The sequence below is a fragment of the Girardinichthys multiradiatus genome, chromosome 18, assembly GCF_021462225.1.
Source record: "Girardinichthys multiradiatus isolate DD_20200921_A chromosome 18, DD_fGirMul_XY1, whole genome shotgun sequence".
Taxonomy (NCBI): domain Eukaryota; kingdom Metazoa; phylum Chordata; class Actinopteri; order Cyprinodontiformes; family Goodeidae; genus Girardinichthys; species Girardinichthys multiradiatus.
In genome coordinates, this window is record NC_061810.1 from 872,128 (window position 1) to 892,324 (window position 20,197).

At 40.3% G+C, this 20,197-nt stretch overlaps 1 long non-coding RNA gene across 1 annotated transcript; it reads right to left on the reverse strand.

The window, feature by feature from the left end:
- Positions 1-13,635: 13,635 nt before the first annotated feature.
- On the reverse strand, positions 13,636-16,489 carry LOC124883522. Its single transcript, XR_007042226.1, has 2 exons — positions 16,366-16,489; positions 13,636-14,737 (listed from the first exon to the last, which is right to left on the reverse strand). It is a non-coding gene; the product is annotated as an uncharacterized LOC124883522 (long non-coding RNA).
- Positions 16,490-20,197: the final 3,708 nt, after the last annotated feature.

Genomic DNA, 20,197 nt, shown 5'->3' on the forward strand with positions numbered 1-20,197 from the left:
TGTCCTTAGAGGTGAACTAACAGAAGTTGGAAATAGGTTGGAGACAATTGAGTAACCTGGCCACTCCCCCATCCCTGGAAGAATGGGGGGGCAAAAAGAAACCCACCTCACAGGTTGAAACCTTTGAAGGTGAGCCATACCTGCGATACCCTGAGAGAACCTGCAGGTCAGATCTGGAGGATGTAGAAGCTGCACTTCAGAGATTACCTTTCCAGGCTCATGGGGTTCCCCATACATCCACCGAGGCCAGAACAGGCGTAAATAGTCAGAATAGGTTCAGTGGTGCAGTGCCCCACCCCACTGTAATCAGCAGCCATGAACAATACCTGGCTGGATCCAGCAGGAGTAAATAGTTCAAGGTTTAGAGGCGAGCAGCCTTCAAACTTGACTCGCAGTACAGTCCTCTACGATCCCTCAACTCCGCCAAGGCGACAGGAGAGCCGCCCCTGGGATTCAGGTGGTTCCTACCACCCAACACCCTAGTCCGGGGAGCACAGGGCCCACTGGTGTACCCTGAGCAGCCTCCACTGCCTCCCCTGAGGATGAGGCTTGATGTACTGACGCACTCTGAGTGCAGCCGGAGCGAACTCTCAGATGATGACTCAGCTGGGCTGGCACCAATCCCTGAGAGTGGATTGCGCACTCGCCAGCTTGAGTCTCTGGCCAAAGACATAAAGCGTTTTGACCCTAATAATGCAGAATCAAACATTGATGATTATCTTAGGGAAGTTGAATGCTGTCTTTTACATTTGTACCGCCCATCAGCACGGGAAAAACTGAAGTTCATCTGGAAGACAACATCCAGGAGCGTCCATATTTTCATGGGGAGCCTGACCCCTGCAGTCTGAGACCGTTATTCAACCCTTTGCGAAGCTTTAAGGGAAGAATATTCTGTGTACACGGACCGGGCCTCCGCCACACTTGGTGCTTTCACTATCCAGCAAAAGAAAAGTGAAGCACCCAAGGAATATTACCGGCGCTTGAGAGCTGTTTACTTCCAAGGATGCAATGCTCCCGGCATTGAGGAGGAACATGCTTTTAAATCCCTGTTCCTCCACAACCTGACAACAATAGAAGGGCTTTCCACCAACTGTGCTTCTCTCAGCTTCACAGTACTTAGCTTCAGCTTTCTTGTCCACTATATGGGCCTTGGAAACTTTCTGTGCAAATTGCTGTGCACTGTCCCTGGTTACCTCATAGGCGAGCGCCATTTCTACAGCAAGCGACAGCGTCAAGTCTTTGGTGTGTGGGGTGCTGAGCAGCCGATCTCTCAGCTCACTGCTCCTTACCCCACAGACAAATCTATCACGCAGCGCTTCATCTAAGAAAGTCCCAAATTTACATGTTGCTGCTAACTTCCGTAAATTAGCCACGTACTCACTGATCTTTTCATCATCTTTTTGGTTTCTTCAGTGAAACTTGCACCTTTCTGCAATAAAATTAGTCTTTGGTACATAGTGTCTCTGCAGCAGTACCACCAACTCCTCATAGGTTTTTTCCGATGGTTTATCTGGTGCACATAGATCCATCAGCAAGCTATGTGATCGTTTCCCCACCACCGTGAGAAACACCGACTTAGTTTTCTCTTCTGTGGTACCCAAGTCATTTGCTGCAAAATACTGCTCGAGACGCTCCCGGTAGTCGTCAAAACTTTCCTCACTTTCCACAAAGTGAAAATCTTCTGGCTTTCCAAACGCCATTTTAGCTAGCTCTGGTTCAGCGGTCCTTCCACTCACCAACCTTTGGCTTTTTCTTCTTACCACCAGTGTTTCTTTAGGGGAGTTGCTCTGTCCGCGAGCTCTGTGTCTTCCAGCTTGAATATCCCATTCTCGTCCCCAAAACTCTGTTGTGTATGGTACACAAGTTCGAATAAAATAAACTATTCAAGCAGATAACTGGAAAGAACACAGAACCATCTTTATTCACTCCCGTTCTTGCTTACACCGGCCAGCGCCCCCAGTGGAGCTGCATGGTAATACAGTACTTACAGAGCAAAACACAACATTATCCACCACACAGGATAACAACAAATACCAAGATGGCCTCAAGACCCTTAACTACAGGTTCAATTGTTCTGCATGTCTGGAACACCACAAAAACGTCTTGCTTCTACATCTGTAGTCCAGAGGTGAGGGGATAGCCAAGGTTTTGGGAGGAAGGAAATTGGTTACAAAAACCTTCATGCATGCTGAGGCTATCGTGATGCATTTAAGCGGATCCACACTTGTCTCCTTAATGAACTTTCTTTGATAGAAAAAAGTTCAGATGGGACAAGTTTTTCTTTTTTGGAAATAAGCCGCCTTCTCAACTTTGACTTTCTGGGGGAAAGTTGGTTACAGCCGCTTACCCCTCCAACATGATCATTCCGGTATACGCCTCTTATTAAATCTATAAGTAGATTTATTCAATGTTATTTGATTCATTCGTTAACTATAAAATGTTGCTGCCCTTAACATTAATTACCGTAGTCTGACTGTGTTAATATGAAATCCTCCAGATCATCACTTGTGGGTTCTAAAAAATTTAAATTAAACAATATTATGGAACATTCACACGCATTTAAGGATTTCTTAAAGATGATTACTTACTGCTAAAGATCGCATTGTACTTCTCGGATTCATTAGAAGCAGGTTGACGCACTTCAGCACTTTCTTTGTTTCCTGAAATATGAAGCGACATTGTTTTTTTTTTTGTACTGGTATTTTCAGTGTAACAAGTTTAAACCTTTAACTGTACCAGACTTGATGCTGTTGACGATGTTGACAACTCTGATGCCTCTGGGACTACTGTGAAATTAACGTGTTTTTTTATTACCTGCACCCTGAAATGCAGAAGAGGTCCAATTACCGAATTACATATTCATTTAGCTGTTTCTTGTGGATTGTCCAAGATACCTAAAGGATTGCACTGAAGGTGGACATAACTCACTTAGCTCTGACATGGAAAGCTGTCTCTATAAACAACAATTTCATTTTAGAAGCATATATTACCAGCGAGAAACCAATGACCTTTGTCATACACCTGGCCCCTTTGACATACACCAGGCCGTAACTGGGGCCTCATCTGTTCATGAACCTATCTCTTGACACTTTGGAGGGGTTGGGAGAACTCAAAACACTTTATTGCCAGTGTCACACACTCAGTGTGGAGACTGAATCAGAAGGATGAGGTTGAGGGTTAAGGTTGACAGGGAGTTCAGTTATAAAATAACTGTTTTTTTCTCTAAATCCCTCGATAACTATTGCTCTAAGTTGAAAAAATGTTTTAGAAAAGCTAAAGGTAACTAAAATTATCATTCCTTGTCCAAAATGGAGTCTCTCATGATTCCAAACAAACACATTTTCGCTAGAGTCAGTTTATAACTTGGAAACAGTATACTGAGGGTTTGCAAAGTTTCTGTTAATTTCATATTTGTCTTACCTTTTTTCCCTGCTCATTTGTTTCTCTGTTTAGATCATCTCTACAAGTGGTTGGTGCAGATTGTCTCTTACTCAAACATTTTAGCAGAGGAGTTCTTTCTGATGTTGATGCAGAAGTGGAAGGTCCTGGTCATTCTATCACGGTAGGGAAGCACAATCTTTATTTACTTTTAGGTCTTTTCTATTTTGAACTGATTCAAACTGGCTCATATATTCAGCGAATAGGTCCTGCTGTAAAGCAAAATGAACTTACAATTCTGTCAGGTTAAACAGTTCATTTTATTAGGATTTCATGTGACAGGCCAGCATTAAGTTGAGTATAACTTTAAAGTATAAAGGCTGCATGTATTTTTTTAGATGTATTTACGTCTGAAAAACTTGAAGTTAATTAATAACACCCTTAAACACACCCCTGTATTTTAATTGGTTCGCTCGACATCTAAGCAGCATGCACGGCTACGCCCCTTGGTCACACCCCCCACACACCTGTTCTCACCCCCCTCCCCATGACCCCGCGACCCCTTTGAGGTCACAAGTTCACCTGTCAAAAATTTTGATTAAAGGGTGTACTTAAGTCTCTTATGTGCTTTCTCTCATACTCTAAACTTGAAAACTGGCTCAGAGTTTATCTGTTTTTTCTTCCTAGATGAAACCACTAAAGGAGCTACATCCATTAACATTTACTTTTTCTTCCCATAGAAAGTATTCCTGGATCAGTACTTCTGTGTTCTGCATCTGTGTTCTTTTTGTGTCTCTGCTCTGTTCTCTCAAACCCCCAGTCGGTCGTGGCAGATGGCCACTCACACTGAGCCTGGTTCTGCTGGAGGTTTCTTCCTATTAAAAGGGAGTTTTTCCTCTCCACTGTCGCTACATGCATGCTCAGTATGAGGGATTGCTGCAAAGTCAACGCCAGTGACTGTCCACTGTCGCTACATGCTCATCCAGGAGGAGTGACTGCTGCAAGTCACTGACTCAATGCAATCTGCTGGGTTTCCTTAGATAGAAAAACTATTCAACCAATTTGAACAAATAACTGAATCTGACTGCACTGTTCGATAGTTAGGATTAATTGGAATATACAGGTCCTTCTCAAAATATTAGCATATTGTGATAAAGTTCATTATTTTCCATAATGTAATGATGAAAATTTAACATTCATATATTTTAGATTCATTGCACACTAACTGAAATATTTCAGGTCTTTTATTGTCTTAATACGGATGATTTTGGCATACAGCTCATGAAAACCCAAAATTCCTATCTCACAAAATTAGCATATCATTAAAAGGGTCTCTAGAGCTATGAACCTAATCATCTGAATCAACGAGTTAACTCTAAACACCTGCAAAAGATTCCTGAGGCCTTTAAAACTCCCAGCCTGGTTCATCACTCAAAACCCCAATCATGGGTAAGACTGTCGACCCGACTGCTGTCCAGAAGGCCACTATTGACACCCTCAAGCAAGAGGGTAAGACACAGAAAGAAATTTCTGAACGAATAGGCTGTTCCCAGAGTGCTGTATCAAGGCACCTCAGTGGGAAGTCTGTGGGAAGGAAAACGTGTGGCAGAAAATGCTGCACAACGAGAAGAGGTGACCGGACCCTGAGGAAGATTGTGGAGAAGGGCCGATTCCAGACCTTGGGGGACCTGCGGAAGCAGTGGACTGAGTCTGGAGTAGAAACATCCAGAGCCACCGTGCACAGGCGTGTGCAGGAAATGGGCTACAGGTGCTGCATTCCCCAGGTCAAGCCACTTTTGAACCAGAAACAGCGGCAGAAGCGCCTGACCTGGGCTACAGAGAAGCAGCACTGGACTGTTGCTCAGTGGTCCAAAGTACTTTTTTCGGATGAAAGCAAATTCTGCATGTCATTCGGAAATCAAGGTGCCAGAGTCTGGAGGAAGACTGGGGAGAAGGAAATGCCAAAATGCCAGAAGTCCAGTGTCAAGTACCCACAGTCAGTGATGGTCTGGGGTGCCGTGTCAGCTGCTGGTGTTGGTCCACTGTGTTTTATCAAGGGCAGGGTCAATGCAGCTAGCTATCAGGAGATTTTGGAGCACTTCATGCTTCCATCTGCTGAAAAGCTTTATGGAGATGAAGATTTCATTTTTCAGCACGACCTGGCACCTGCTCACAGTGCTAAAACCACTGGTAAATGGTTTACTGACCATGGTATCACTGTGCTCAATTGGCCTGCTAACTCTCCTGACCTGAACCCCATAGAGAATCTGTGGGATATTGTGACGAGAACGTTGAGAGACTCAAGACCCAACACTCTGGATGAGCTAAAGGCCGCTATCGGAGCATCCTGGGCCTCCATAAGACCTCAGCAGTGCCACAGGCTGATTGCCTCCATGCCACGCCGCATTGAAGCAGTCATTTCTGCAAAAGGATTCCCGACCAAGTATTGAGTGCATAACTGTACATGATTATTTGAAGGTTGACGTTTTTTATATTAAAAACACTTTTCTTTTATTGGTCGGATGAAATATGCTAATTTTGTGAGATAGGAATTTTGGGTTTTCATGAGCTGTATGCCAAAATCATCCGTATTAAGACAATAAAAGACCTGAAATATTTCAGTTAGTGTGCAATGAATCTAAAATATATGAATGTTAAATTTTCATCATGACATTATGGAAAATAATGAACTTTATCACAATATGCTAATATTTTGAGAAGGACCTGTATGTATCTAACTTGAAATCTGTATGATTCGATTGAATTGACTTTTACCAAGTTTAAAGTTACCCACCTTTCAAACAATGCAACAGAAAACAACACTCTCCAGTTATTTTTACTATTGCCTTCCTCCCTCCCTACTGGATGGAGTAAGGGGGAGTCAGGTTTAGCCTAAACCGGATCAGTTAGGTTGAGGTGCAAACAGACCCTTCATTTCTGCTACCAGTGCGACCCCTTCGCTTTTCCAATGGTTATAATCAGTCTGACAGAGAGAGGTACCCCCAATCCTTGCGGTTTTTAGTATAACAATGGCCACCAGTGGACTCTAGATGGACAAACCTGATCAATTTATCATTTTAGTTAGTACCCCTACACATAGCCCATTCTAAAATGGCCAAACACTAACACTCAGTAGTTTATTCTAACCTCCCCAACAACCCCGCACCATTCCAAACCCTTTGTGAAATGCCTTGAGACGAGATGTGTTGTGAATTGGTCCTATATAAATAAAACTGACTTTAACTGAATTGAATTGAGCTTGTAAGCAAAATGCTGTTTTATGGGGTAAATGTTTGCACGAAACATGTTCAATGAAACTTGGTGTTCCTTGTAAAATCCTAAAAACAAAAACACAGTCACATTAGGATACAAATAATGAGCGGAATGTGTGATTCTGAGCCTGCAGTTATGAATTATATAAGACTTATTTTTATAACAAGCATCAACATGTTTCTGTGGCCAAACCCAACATTAGCTACATGTCTTTGATAAGTTGTTTTAAACTCTGATGTCTACACCAGATGGTTCAGATGTACTGTTCAGCCCAAAAAATAATAAAGGTAAATTCAATGATTACATAAACCAAAATCTGCCAGAGATATGAAAATGTTTGAGCTTAACGGTATTATAGTATTACAGCCCTAATACCAATAAGTCTGTAAAAGAAATCCTGAAGTCCCAAGAAAAAGCACATAATGTCTCACTTCTTTCTTGACTCATGACATTTGCGTCAACTTGCAGTGTAGGTTTATCTTGGTCAGACAGTAAGAGGTGCAGTCACTTAGAATTGCAAGCGATCTGCACAGCCCCCTTCACTTCAATTTGTTCTAATTGCTACGGACACCATAAGACCCAATTTTTTGTCGGGATTATGCCAAATTGTATTCATTGTGTTTTGGGGGTAAGATTGTTAGAGGCTCATCCTGGTTGTGATGTGCCTAATAGGTTGGCCATGCTGTTGAAAAGACAGAAATCAAAACCAAAAAAAAAAAAAAAACATCTGTTTTGTGGTGGACTGAAACTATCACAAAAAGTGAAACATATCAACTACAGACCCATTCAATAATTTAGAATATTATTGAAAAGTTCATTTATTTCATTAACTCAATTCACAAAGTGAAACATATATAGATTATTTCCACACAGACTGATGTTTTCAGGCCTTTATTTCTGTTTATTACAGCTAAAACACAACATTTAAGATTAAAGTATTACAACTGAAAAAAAAAAAACATTCTTAATACAGAAATGTGGGCCTAATGAAAAGTAAAAGTAAAATAAAGTTGTCAATTTCAAAAGGTACTTTTAATCCGACAAATGAGCCTCATTGGATGCAGGTTTACTGAATTTACTGAATATGGCTGTATATGTGATGTTCATGTTTGTTTCTTCCTTATTTTCTGCTTTTTGATTTTTGGATGATTTCCCTGAGGCTAGAGTTAAATTGAGCTTATCAGTAAATTCATCCTATGATTTGAGTCATTTTGGACAACAACTTTCTGGTTTTTCTGAATTCCTTTGAACTGTCACAGTTCCCGTCCTTACATTTTGTGGCCCGTTAAACTAGATGCATAGACTTATGCAACCAAACTCTATTCATTTAGTTTTCTGAGATAATTATGAATTTTTAGATCTTAATGGACTGAGGCACCGTTCCTAAGTATTGTTAAGTACTTTCATTGGAAACTTTACCTTCACGTAAAGGTGTGAAAGGTTCACTCTGTTCTATGTGATGAATATGTTAGAATGTATCCGAGGTTTGTACCCAAGATTACGAGATCATCAGCAACATTTGTCTTAGATGACATGGAGAAGCTGAACCCCCACCCGCCCACTACCCTCACCAACCCATAATCACCCATCCAGTTAACATATTGAAGCTGTTATCTCCCCTCAGTAATTCTGAGAAAGCCTGTTTTGGCTTCAAAGGGGCAGCAGGCCCAACAAACATGATCTACTGCATACAAATAACTCCATAATTTATGCATAAATCACCGTGGCTGGATTTGCTGGAAGGGCTCTTTTCATTTGTCTTTGATTAACAGTGGCATGTGCTAGAGATAGGGGCTCGGCTGTGTTCAGGTCCTCTTGTGTTCTTGCCACAGCCTTCCAAAGGAAATTATGTGTGAGTCTGGAAGAATGTAAGAACATATAGACCCAAGACAGTTGTGATAACATATTTAAATTGTGTTTTGCATTCAGTATGATTCAGTTATTTAAGAAAACCTAAAAATGTTCTCCAACTCTGGCCAACAGAAGACTTAAAACAATGTGCCTTTACAATCTTACCTAATTTAACTTCCTATGTTTGACACACGCAGATTAGGGGTGTTGAGTCAAATTAATTCAATTAATGTGTTCTGACAGTGGCCTAAGGTCAAACATACTTCTGTTCTAAGAGCAATAACCTCAAACTAATAGAAAAAAAAGAAAAGAAAACAAGTTTCACTTCAGGCAAACACTTAGTTTTTTCTAGATGTTTAGGCCACACTGTGGTTTAAAATTGAAGTCAACATGGAGTTTTAATTGGTTGTTCTTCCTGAGCTTACACTGCTATTTGAAAGCAGTTATTTTCTCTGTCTGGAAACACTGACTTAGCACTTGTTTGGGGGAAAAACTGCAAACTATGTCTATTGTGCAATGATTTCACACACAGGGTTTTTAGAATAACACATTTATGAATGCTAAAATCATACTTAGTGATACATTTCGTGGTTAAAAATAAAGAATGATTCTTTTTTGCTTAGTGGTGATTCTGAGGGTGTATTGTGCCCATTCCTGGTAGGGTCTCCTATGACAAATTGGCCTTAGTGTAAGGTTTTCACTAGGGTTGATTCAAAAGACACTGATGGAGCAAGACAAAATAAAACAGGGAAAATGGGGCATGCTCTTCTACATAGGCCTGGGCCAGAGCTTATTGGTAAGAATCTGGTGGCTGAGCCTTGGTGCGTTGGCTTTAGCTGGGCTCAGTCTGAACAAGCAAGACCCCCAACTATCTACGGGGAGGACAGAGAGTTGTGTGAGCTGGGTCTCAGACATATAAGGGAGGCCTTTGAATGCCAATTTAAAGGTGTCACAACATTTTATGAACAATGACTGTCAACTAAGAGGTAGGACACAATTTAAAGCTCGGGTGTGATGTCCAGATGTAGCAAGAACATGGAGTTGTTTGAGGGAGGGTGACTGGGAGTAATGACGTCCCTCATGAATCCCATTGGTGTGTTGTTATTGGAATGTTCTGGGTATTGTTTGGAGATAAATTTACATCATAGAGTGTTGCAATTATGATGGCTAATTTTAAGGCCATAACAAGGTGCATCAATAATGTGCAGTTGTGGTTTATTCTCATATATGTACAGTGCAAGCTGTTTAAAATACTGCCCACCAAGGGACACCACTAATGTTGTTAGTATTATTATGATTATATTATTTAAAATTTAATTAAATAATAATTCGGTCTGTTAAGTATTTCCCTGTGAATACCAGACCAATAAGGCAGTAGTATTCGGACAATAAAGCAAAGGGATGAAACGAGCTCCATCATTACTGAACATCAAAACTCTGCACACGCATGGAATAAATTTACACAGTTTCTTAAAATACAAGAATTTATTAACAAACATTAGTCAACTCAAAGTCAAACATATTTCAATCAACAAACTCTTTACTACACTAGAACAACAGAGCAAACTGCCAAGTAGAATGAAAGAATAAGGAAGACCTACTATATACAAAATGAACAACTGAATCAAAGATGGTTAAAAACCATGACCAAAAGAATGATGCATAATTATCATTCAATGTTATTTATTTTTTGAGAACCAAGGATTATCTTGAGGAATCTGGAAATGAGGTTAAGTTAGTCTTAGAACTAACTTGGACAATAATTGGTATACCTTCAAACCACCCTTCACAGTGCAATATCAGATAAAACATTATTTTAATAAATTAACAGAATGATTTGCTGAATAAAACCAACATTCTGGGTGATTAATTCATGATTAAGTTCTCCAGAGCATATTTGTACATTTTTACAAGCTGTAGAACCCTTTTTTTTATAGCATTTCAGTTTGCTAGATATCAGTTGCAACCTTTACATCTCATATTTTTATAATGTGTATATAATAAGTACATATTAACTAAATAAATTGCTAAAAGTGCATTGACCACCAGAAAAATGAAAAAGTATTGTAATAAAAAAAAGTTGCGCAAAACCCTTTCAAACCACACAAAATTTATTTGGAGTGTGTTCATAAATTAATTTTTGAAACACACCAATTTTTATAAACAGTGACAAAAATGGAAATAAAATGTACATTGTGAACAATTTGAGAAAATATAAAATGTACATCAAAATACACTATTTACAGTACTGCAATCAAATCTCTGTGTGCCAGATACCTATGAGCACACCTATATGTTCATAAGACCATCTTCAAACAATAAGTGCAAAAAAACAATATAAAATATAATCGCTTTTTACTGTGTTGAAACTTTCAAACTGATGAACACAAATTCAAATTGATGGTTGATGTTGGTTGTTGGTTGCTGATGTTGGCTGATCGCCCCATCAGCATATTACCAGTAGTGTCAAAAGTGGCTGAAAAGTGGGTAGCAAAGCTGCTCAACCAACATCTCAGCCATGGTCACTCCCTCCTGCTCACCATGCAATTTGGCTTTCGCCAGTACCACTCCACAGAAACAGCAAAACAGGAACAGCTGGGCCAGCTAAAGCCCTTTACCACAGCTATGGAGGTTAGCTGCAAGGTAACCCTTTGTTTATCCACACGTGGATGTATGTTTCTCTTCAGCATGGTTCACATAAGAGGTAGTGTTTGCACAGAGAAGATTAGTTCAGAGGTAAATAATCCAAATAATGTTTGTTTAATGATGTTTGTTTTGTTTGTGTTGAGAAACTCCTACAGTAAGTGCTAGCAGACTAGCACTCAGCTAAGGATGTGTTTAGTGTTGTTTTTTTTTTAGTTAAGACAAAAATTATTAAAAGGGTGGGTTTATAAACACAGAGTGGCCATAACGCGCCGTCCATGCTTATGCATTTCAACCTGTTTATTAGTGGTATTTTAGAAGTATGGGATTCATTCTGGTAACCAGCTATAAGTTTTGTTTTGTTAGCCCAACCGCTAACAGCTAAGAACACGTGCTTGCCTACTTTATGAGTCAGCTGAAGATCATTTACCCAGAAAGATTGTTATTTTCTAATCTAGGAAAATTATATTTCCCTTAATATTATTTTACTAAACTTGATAACTAATTAAACACCATTGAGACCCATTTATCCAGAAAGGTTTGGTTCTTATTCAAAATAATATTTCATAAATATTATTTTAATATTTCCTTAAAAATGTTTCTATAAATATTATTTTAATAAATAAAGGCAGCTAATTAAACACCGTAGAGAATTTTTCGGGCTCTGGGAGTTCCTGTTTGTATTTTTGTGCCTGCTATTTACTTTGCTTCACCACTAGGTGTTGCTTGTGTGCTGTTGGGTTTGGACAGGTGTTCTCCATCTCCTTGATCAAACTGGGAGGTTTATAAGGAGCATGCTGCCAGCATTCGACGCCTGAGTGCCTCTGTGGCACATTCAACTGGCTAAGTTTATGATACCCATGTTTATTCTAAGCTTTGACTTATCAGTCTTGTCCTCGCTTATTTTGCAGGTTCAGTCAGGCTTTGCTGGCAGCCGTTGGACTCCATAACCTCAGCTTCTCTGAGCGAAACCTGTCCACACTCCAGCGAGCGGCACCGCTGGACCAAATCAGTAAGGAAACAACGAATCAAAGTTCTGATCTGTGGAAAGGATCACTTATCAAAGTGACCAAGCTTACCAAACTTACCAGACTTACCAGAATAACTCCCCTCCAGCACCTGCAACAAACTGTAAAATACCTCACACCGCAAAATCCCCATTGTCATCATCCTCTACTTACCCTTCCATGCAGCCGAGAGGTTCCAGTCCCAGATCCCACCTCCATCGGACCTGTGAACAAATAAACATGTTAAACCTCATTTTCTCTCAGTGTTTTCTGCATGTGGGTCAGATTGGCAAGCAAAATGACAGAATTGGTCATCCAGAAGGTTGGTTTTATTCAGCAAATGGAGTTTTGACAAAAATTCAATCTGGAAGACTCACCTCCACCACCAGCTACGTCCTATGACTCCATCATGCGTCTCCACTCCAACCAATCAGCGTCAAGTCTGCATTATTCCTCAGCCAATCACTCTTTAAGGCTTTGCTTTTAAGGACCTCCAACCATGGATCTCCCTGCTCTCCCGCCGACCTTCCACCCTCCTCCACCCTATCGCCACCATCTGGCTTCCTAGCTTCTTCCAACTCCCTTATCTCTTCGGGCCTCCACTCCATGACCAGTATCGGATCCCAGGGGGGAAGACATCTCCTAAACATAATCCTAATCCTAAATTGTTCATTCAAGCTCATGTCATTCATAGCATTCATGTCTTCCTCCGGGGTCCAAGCACCAAAGAAATGAACATCTGCTATTTAACTTCTCTAATCAGCATCTTTGTGTTCTTATTGTGAGTCTTTACAGGATTGAAATCATTCTATAAAATACTATTTTATTAAAATAATGTTTTATCTGATTTTGCATTGTGAATGGCTGTTTGAAGGTGTTCCAACTATTGCCTAAGTTAGTTCCAAGACTAACTTAACTTCATTTCCAGATTCTTCAAGATAATTCTTGGTTCTCAAACATGAATAACATTGCGTGGTAATGTTGCATCACTCTTTTGGTCTTGGTTTCCAACCATCTATGATTTATTTGTTTATATTGTACATAGCCCATTGGTCTTCCTTATTCTTTCATTCTGCTTGATAGTTTAGTTGGGTTCTTTTAGCATAGCAAGGAGTCTGTTGATTGGAATATGTTTGACTTTGAGTTGACCTAGTTTTGTTAATAAATTCTTGTATTTTAAGAAATTGTGTGAATTTATTCTCTGTGTGTACAGAGTTTTGCTATTCAATAATGCCAGAGCTTGGCTCATCCCTTTTAATTTTGTCCTAATACCACCACCTTATTGGGCTGGTATTCACAGAACAACCCTTGACAGACCAAGATATTATTAAATAAAATATTAAAGTATTAATATTGAATTAATATATTAATTAATATATTCATATTCAAAATCACAACACAATGATGTTCACACAAAAACATATGAAATTAGATCGGTCCAATGTGTTCCTTGGAGAAACAGATGGACCTTGTTGAGTTCAAGTATATCAGGGTCCCCTTGGACCCAACACTTTCTTTTCAAAAACATGTTAAACTCACTCCTAATGTAATCAACTTTAATTTACAGAACTTCGAACAAATCAGGCCATTCATGACAATAAAATCAACAATCAAAAATGTTTTTACATTCAATGATAGTTTCACTTATAGACTACTGTATCACATCCTGGCCAATTACTGGAGAAACAAACCGAAACACTATAGAAACCCTTAATAAAAAGTCCATCAAAATCTTAGATCGAAAGCCTTTGTCACATCATCACTGTAACGTTCTTGAGAAATACCAAATGCTCATTTTCAAAACTTTACTTTTAGAAATTGCTGCCTTATTTACACAATCCTTTATGGTTTGGCCCTGCCCCCACCTTTCAAATATATTAAAGTTAAACCAGTTAGGGGTTTAGGCACCAGAGCCTCCTCTAGAGGAAATGTTGAGATCCCACACAGAAGAACAAAATTTGGACAAACGGTACTGTCAGTGAGAGGAGGTCAGTTTTGGAACAGTCTTCCAAAAAATGTAAGAGAATGCCCGTCTTACCTAATTTTTAAAAAACAACTGAAAATCTTTCTTAACATAAATCATTGTGTTCTCACTTTTAACTACGACTGTATTTGTGTTGGTTTTATATATTTATGCTTGATGTATTTGTTTTGTCGTATGTGTTGTGTCTGTCTTGGGACTATAGATGTAAAGTAGCAGTTTTGCTACAATCTAGCACATTTACAATTTGCGTACAATTTGTATATGATTGTTTATTAATGTGTACTGTCCCGATCAAATAAATAAATAATTATAATATTTATCAAGATACAAAAAACTGAATTCCAAAAGACAACATGAACATCAAAAAACGATTTACAATAGTGCAATCACAGGCACAGTCAAACATTAGCTTTCAATTTGACCAGAGGAGCTGTAATACGCCTTGTGGCAGTTCCTGTCCAGGATTACTTGCATGCCAGTTGAACATCTGCTGCAGCTCCTGTTTTCTGAAGGCCGACTTCTTCCTCTTCCTCTGCCTCTCTCCAGAGTACTGGGTTCCTCAGGGGAGCAGGAGGTCTGTTCTTCCTCCTCCTTATCATCACTGCACACAGAAAAAGTTACAGTGTGATACAGTGGCTTGTAAAAGTATTCCTACCCCTTGAACTTTTCCACATATTGTCACATTACAACCACACACAGAAATATATTTTACTGGAATTTTATGTGACACACCAACACAAAGTGGTATACAATTGTGAAGTGGAAAGAAAATCATAAATGATTCCCTTTGTTTTTAACAAATAAAAAATTTAAAAGTGTGGTGTGCAAAAGTATACAGCCCCCCTTTCACTGTCTAAGTGCAACCAATTGCCTTCAGAAGTTGCCTGATGATTGCTAATGACTAAATATAGTCCACCTGTGTGTAATCTAATCTCAGAACAAATATAGTTGCTCTGTGACGGCCTCAGAGGTTGGTTAAGATCATGTTTGGGAGCAAACTGCATCATGAAGTCCAAGGAACACACCAGACAGGTCAGGGATAAAGTTGTGGAGACGTTTAAAGCACACCTAGGCTATAAAAAAATTTCTCAAGCTTTGAACATTTCACAGACCACTGTTCAACCCATTATCCAGAAATGGAAAGAGTATGACACAACTGTAAACCTACCAAGACAAAGCCATCCACCTAAAATTACTGGGTGAACAACGAGAACGCTAATCAGAGATGCAGCCAAGAGGCCCATGGTGACTCTGGATGAACTGCAGAGATCCACAGCTCAGGTGGGGAAATCTGTCCATAGGAAAAGTATTAGTCGTGCACTGCACAAATGTGGTCTATATGGAAGAGTGGCAAGAAGAAAGCCATTGTTAAAAGAAAACCATAAGAAGTCCAGTTTGCAGTTTGCCAGAAGCCATGTTGGGGACACAGCAAACATGTGCAAGAAGCTGCTTTGGTCAGATGAAACTAAAATTGTCCTTTTTGGCCAAAATGTAAAAGCTATGTGTGGCAGAGAACTTACACTGCACATCACTCTGAACACACCATCCCCAGTGTCAAATATGGTGGTGCCAGCATCATGCTCTGGGGGTTCTTCTCTTCAGCAGGGACAGGGAAGGTGGTCAGAGTTGATGGGAAGATGGATGGAGCCAAATACAGGGCAACCTTGGAAGAAAACCTGTTGGGAGTCTTCAAAAAACTTGAGACTGGAGCGAAGGTTCACCTTCCAGCTGGACAACGACCCTAAACATAAAGCCAGGGCTACAATGGAATGGTTTAAAACAAAACATATTAATGTATTAGAATGATCCAGTCAAAGTCCACACCTAAACCCAATCGAGAATCTGTGGCAAGATCTGAAAACTGCTGTTCACAAACGCTCTCCATCTAATCTGACTGAGCTTGAGCAGTTTTGCAAAGAAGGATGGGCAAAAATTTCAGTTGGAGAGGTTAGAGCTAACAAAGGAAACTTGCAGCTTGTTACTACAACTTACACATGTACCTTTTAAAATACCATTATTAAAAGGATTAAAATGCATAAGGGTTGACGGCGCCTTGTGGTTGTTCTCTGTTTAAAAACCACCCTTTAAAAAAATGTTTGTCAGAGGCCGAGCAGCTAGTCTGCTAGCACTTAGATAGCTGAGTTTTCTCAACACTAAAGCAAACGTCATGAAATAAACATTATTCTGATTATTTCATCCTAAACTAATTTATCTCTGCCCAAACACCACCTCTTATGCGAACCGTGCTGAGGAAAAGATGTCCTGGACAACGAGCTGAGGAGTAAAACGGTCCTCCACATGTGGACTGAGCTGTACACAAAGGGACTAGCCATGTTGGAACACAGCATTTTTGTTCAGACAATGACATCAGGAGGAGTCAGCTATGACTCCTCCTCTTCCTGGGCTTGACTAGGCGTGGGTTAGTGTGATACTGAAAGGTGTAGAAAGGTTCATACAGACCTTTGTGTATATAGTTCAGAGTCCATGTTGTAACCCGCTGCGGTCCCAACAAGAGCTTTGTTTTATTGCATCACTGCTGCAACTCCTAATGTTAATTCACAGTTTGAATTTGTGACAGTGACTACTTTTGGCAGGGTCATAGGGCAAGGTCAAGTGCGGTCCTGTGTATAAAAAGGGGCAAGCTGGTTCAAACAGCTTAGATTCTATCACCAAAATTTGTTTGTGTGTCTAATCCTCCATGCATAATTTAAAAACTTAATAAAAAGCTAAAAGTTTAGGAAGAATGGAACACCTACATTTTTATAAGTATTACCTGCCACATAGATTACAAAATATCTTAAATGGATATGGAAAATTCCATCAGTCTATAGATAGAAACTGAACAAATGCAATGTGAAGAAATCTGTATCATAGATTTTACATTTTTACAGCCCTTTAATTAAGCACATCTGTCTTAAAAGAATCAATATCAGTACATCTCTGACAGCTGGAGGGGATATCTTAAAATGAATAGGTCTTCAATGGGGAGTTTTCATTGACGTCACCGAAGTCGCCGGGCCACCATCTTGGGTGTCTCTGTATCGCTTCACGCATTTTACAACTCTGCAACATTGCATACCTTTTTGACCTTGGATAAGTATCTAGAGTCGTTACAACCTCCTGATAAGGCCATGTTCCACAAGAAATTTGCGGTCATCGGTTTGTTTGTGCACTGCACACTCGGGCATGAGTGAGGTTCAAGCGGCCCAAAACTGCCCTGGATATCCGATTCAGCAGCAGTAGTCGACGTTGTGTACTCAGTGTTTTTGTTTTCCCACATGGACTAAACAGAAAGTAGGAGAGCCAATCACTGAGTACAGAATTAGAATGGAAGAAATGTTTAAAAGGAATAGTGGACTGCAACATGATAATACTGATGACAGTCCCTATCAACAGCAGTTAAAAAATGCCCCCCAGGCAAACTCTTTGAGATTTGTAACTGGGTCACAAAACACAATATCGATCTACCCACCTGCTTGGTTAGCAGTTGGCTGAACTGGGCAATGCATGCTGAAAAGGTGGTCAGTGGAAAGAAAAAACAACCCCCTACTGACACCTTCTATGCTGAGGATGACATATTTTATGCAGGACCAGTAAGGTGGGGGGAGTGGTAGAATGAGAGGAAGTTTCAGAGGAAGGGGAGGCCTTAGGGGGCGTGGACGGATACAAGTGAGAGGGGGAGGTGGCGGAAGAGATGATGCATGCTGGGCTTATGGACAGCATGGTCATTGGGCTAGAAACTCTCCAAATAGGCACCCAGTCAACCATGACTAGATGATAGAGGGGACACTATATATAATACTCATGATGAAGATGAAGAAATGATAGACATTGCTGCAGCATATATGGATAAGAACGGAAAACCTAAAGTGACTTTGATGGTGAACAATGAACCTGTTGTTTTCTTATGTGACACTGGCGAATGTAAAACAGTACTCAGGAATAATTTAGGATTAAGACAACCTCATAACCAGGTGCTAGTGAGGTCAGCCAATAGCATGGTGACAGGCCAACCTTTATCAGTACCCATTATAATTATTACAGACCCCAAAACCAGTGTAAAAGCTGTAGGATCGGTGGTTCTCTCACTCTCATGCCCTTTCAATCTTTTGGGCAGAGATTTTATGGTCTGGCTTAAGATAGCCATCAAACCCACCACCCAGGGTGGAATGGAGGCTGTGAGAGAAGGGGAGATAGAAATCTTTGTCCAGGAAGGACAGGGGGAGTAACACTATTTTTGGACATTAGATTTAAAACCAGAGCTAATACGTACACCCCAAATGTTGCTAAAACAAGTAGTTGAGAGAGTGGGGGCAGGTTATAACCAGATGTCTCCCACTGAGCTTCATGGCACTATGAGGTACAAGAAAACCCCAGGCACAGATTATGAGTATGATAAACAAATTCACAAGCTGGGACCCCAGCGTGTAGTGCTCACAGACTTGTGTTGGTCAGCTAATGGAGTTTCTGCTTAGCATCTTTAACCCCCCATGCCATGAAGATTAGAAGTAGTTTAACCCCTCCTCATGTGTCCCTCACAAAAAGAAAGAGACAAAAATGAAAAGATTTAGGACTTGAAGCTGCAATGGTGCAAGCAACTACAGATTGGACACAAGCAGATCACTGCTTGGCTCCCTCAAGGGTATTGTGAAAGTCCAACCATATTTTCTACAGCTATTCAAAATTGTTTTGTTAATTTTGACCCTCCAAATGGAAGACAAATACTTGTGTATGTAGATGACATTTTGCTAGCCTCCACACGTAAGGATAAATGTAGAACCAATACTTTAGCACTGTTGGCTTTCCTTGCAGAACAAGGTTACAAGGTAAATAAAAATAAAATATAGTGGTGGAAAACAGAAGTGAAATACCTTGGTCATAAACTCTCAGGTGACGGCAGAGTTGTAAATGCTGACAGGAAACAGGCCATTCTGCAAGCTCCTAAACAATTCAATTCAATTCAGTTTATTTATATAGCGCCAATTCACAACACATGTCGTCTCAAGGTACTTCACAAATTCAGGATCATACATTCCAGTTAATCCTAACCATTGAACAGTGCAGTCAGATTCAGTTACTTATTCAAATTGGATAAAACGTTTTTCCATCTAAGGAAACCCAGCAGATTGCATCGCGTCAGAGACTTGTAGCAGTCACTCCTCCTGGATGAGCATGTAACAACAGTGGACAGTCACTGGCGTTGACTTTGCAGCAATCCCTCATACTGAGCATGCATGTAGCGACAGTGGGAAGGAAAAACTCCCTCTTAACAGGAAGAAACCTCCAGCAGAACCAGGCTCAGTATGAGCGGCCATCTGCCACGACCGATTGGGGGTTTGAGAGAACAGAGCAGAGAAACAAAAAGAACACAGAAGCACTGATCCAGGAGTACTTTCTATGGCATGGAAAAGTAAATGTTAATGGATGTGGCTCCTTTAGTCGTTTCATCTAGAAAGAAAGAACAGATAAACTCTGAGTCAGTTTTCAAGGTTAGAGTCTGAAAGAGATCACATAGAGTTAGTCACAGTAAAAGCTCAGTCAATCACCATGTCTAGGAGAGAGAAAGGGTTAAACACTGAAAGACAGGGCAATGTGGATCATCGCCAGAGGGTGAGCATTAAGTTGTTGCCAGCAGAAGCATAGACGATGCCCCTCTCCAGAAAAGTGTCACAGGTAGACACAGAGTCAGGCAAGGTGTAGCTTCTAGGAAGAGAAAAGAGAGAGAACATAAAATTAAAAGCTGAAATAACAGCAAATAATGCAAAATTGGAGAGTAGTGTGAGAATGTAGGGAAGAGGGTGAAAGTGGTCATTATTGTCACATTAATATTTGTTGTCGGACCAAAGTGCAGGTAAGAGCTGGGCAGCCGCATGTTGAGTGATCTTCAGCTTTATTCAGAGGTATCCAAACATAACATAAATCACTGCAGGAACATGAAACACATGGCAGTCAAGGATAGAGACCCGAGTTGAGAGACGAGGAACCAGCAATCAACACATGAAACAGACTAACTAATATACTAAGGGAATACAAATGGCAGTTAATCAAAGGAAGAGGGAAC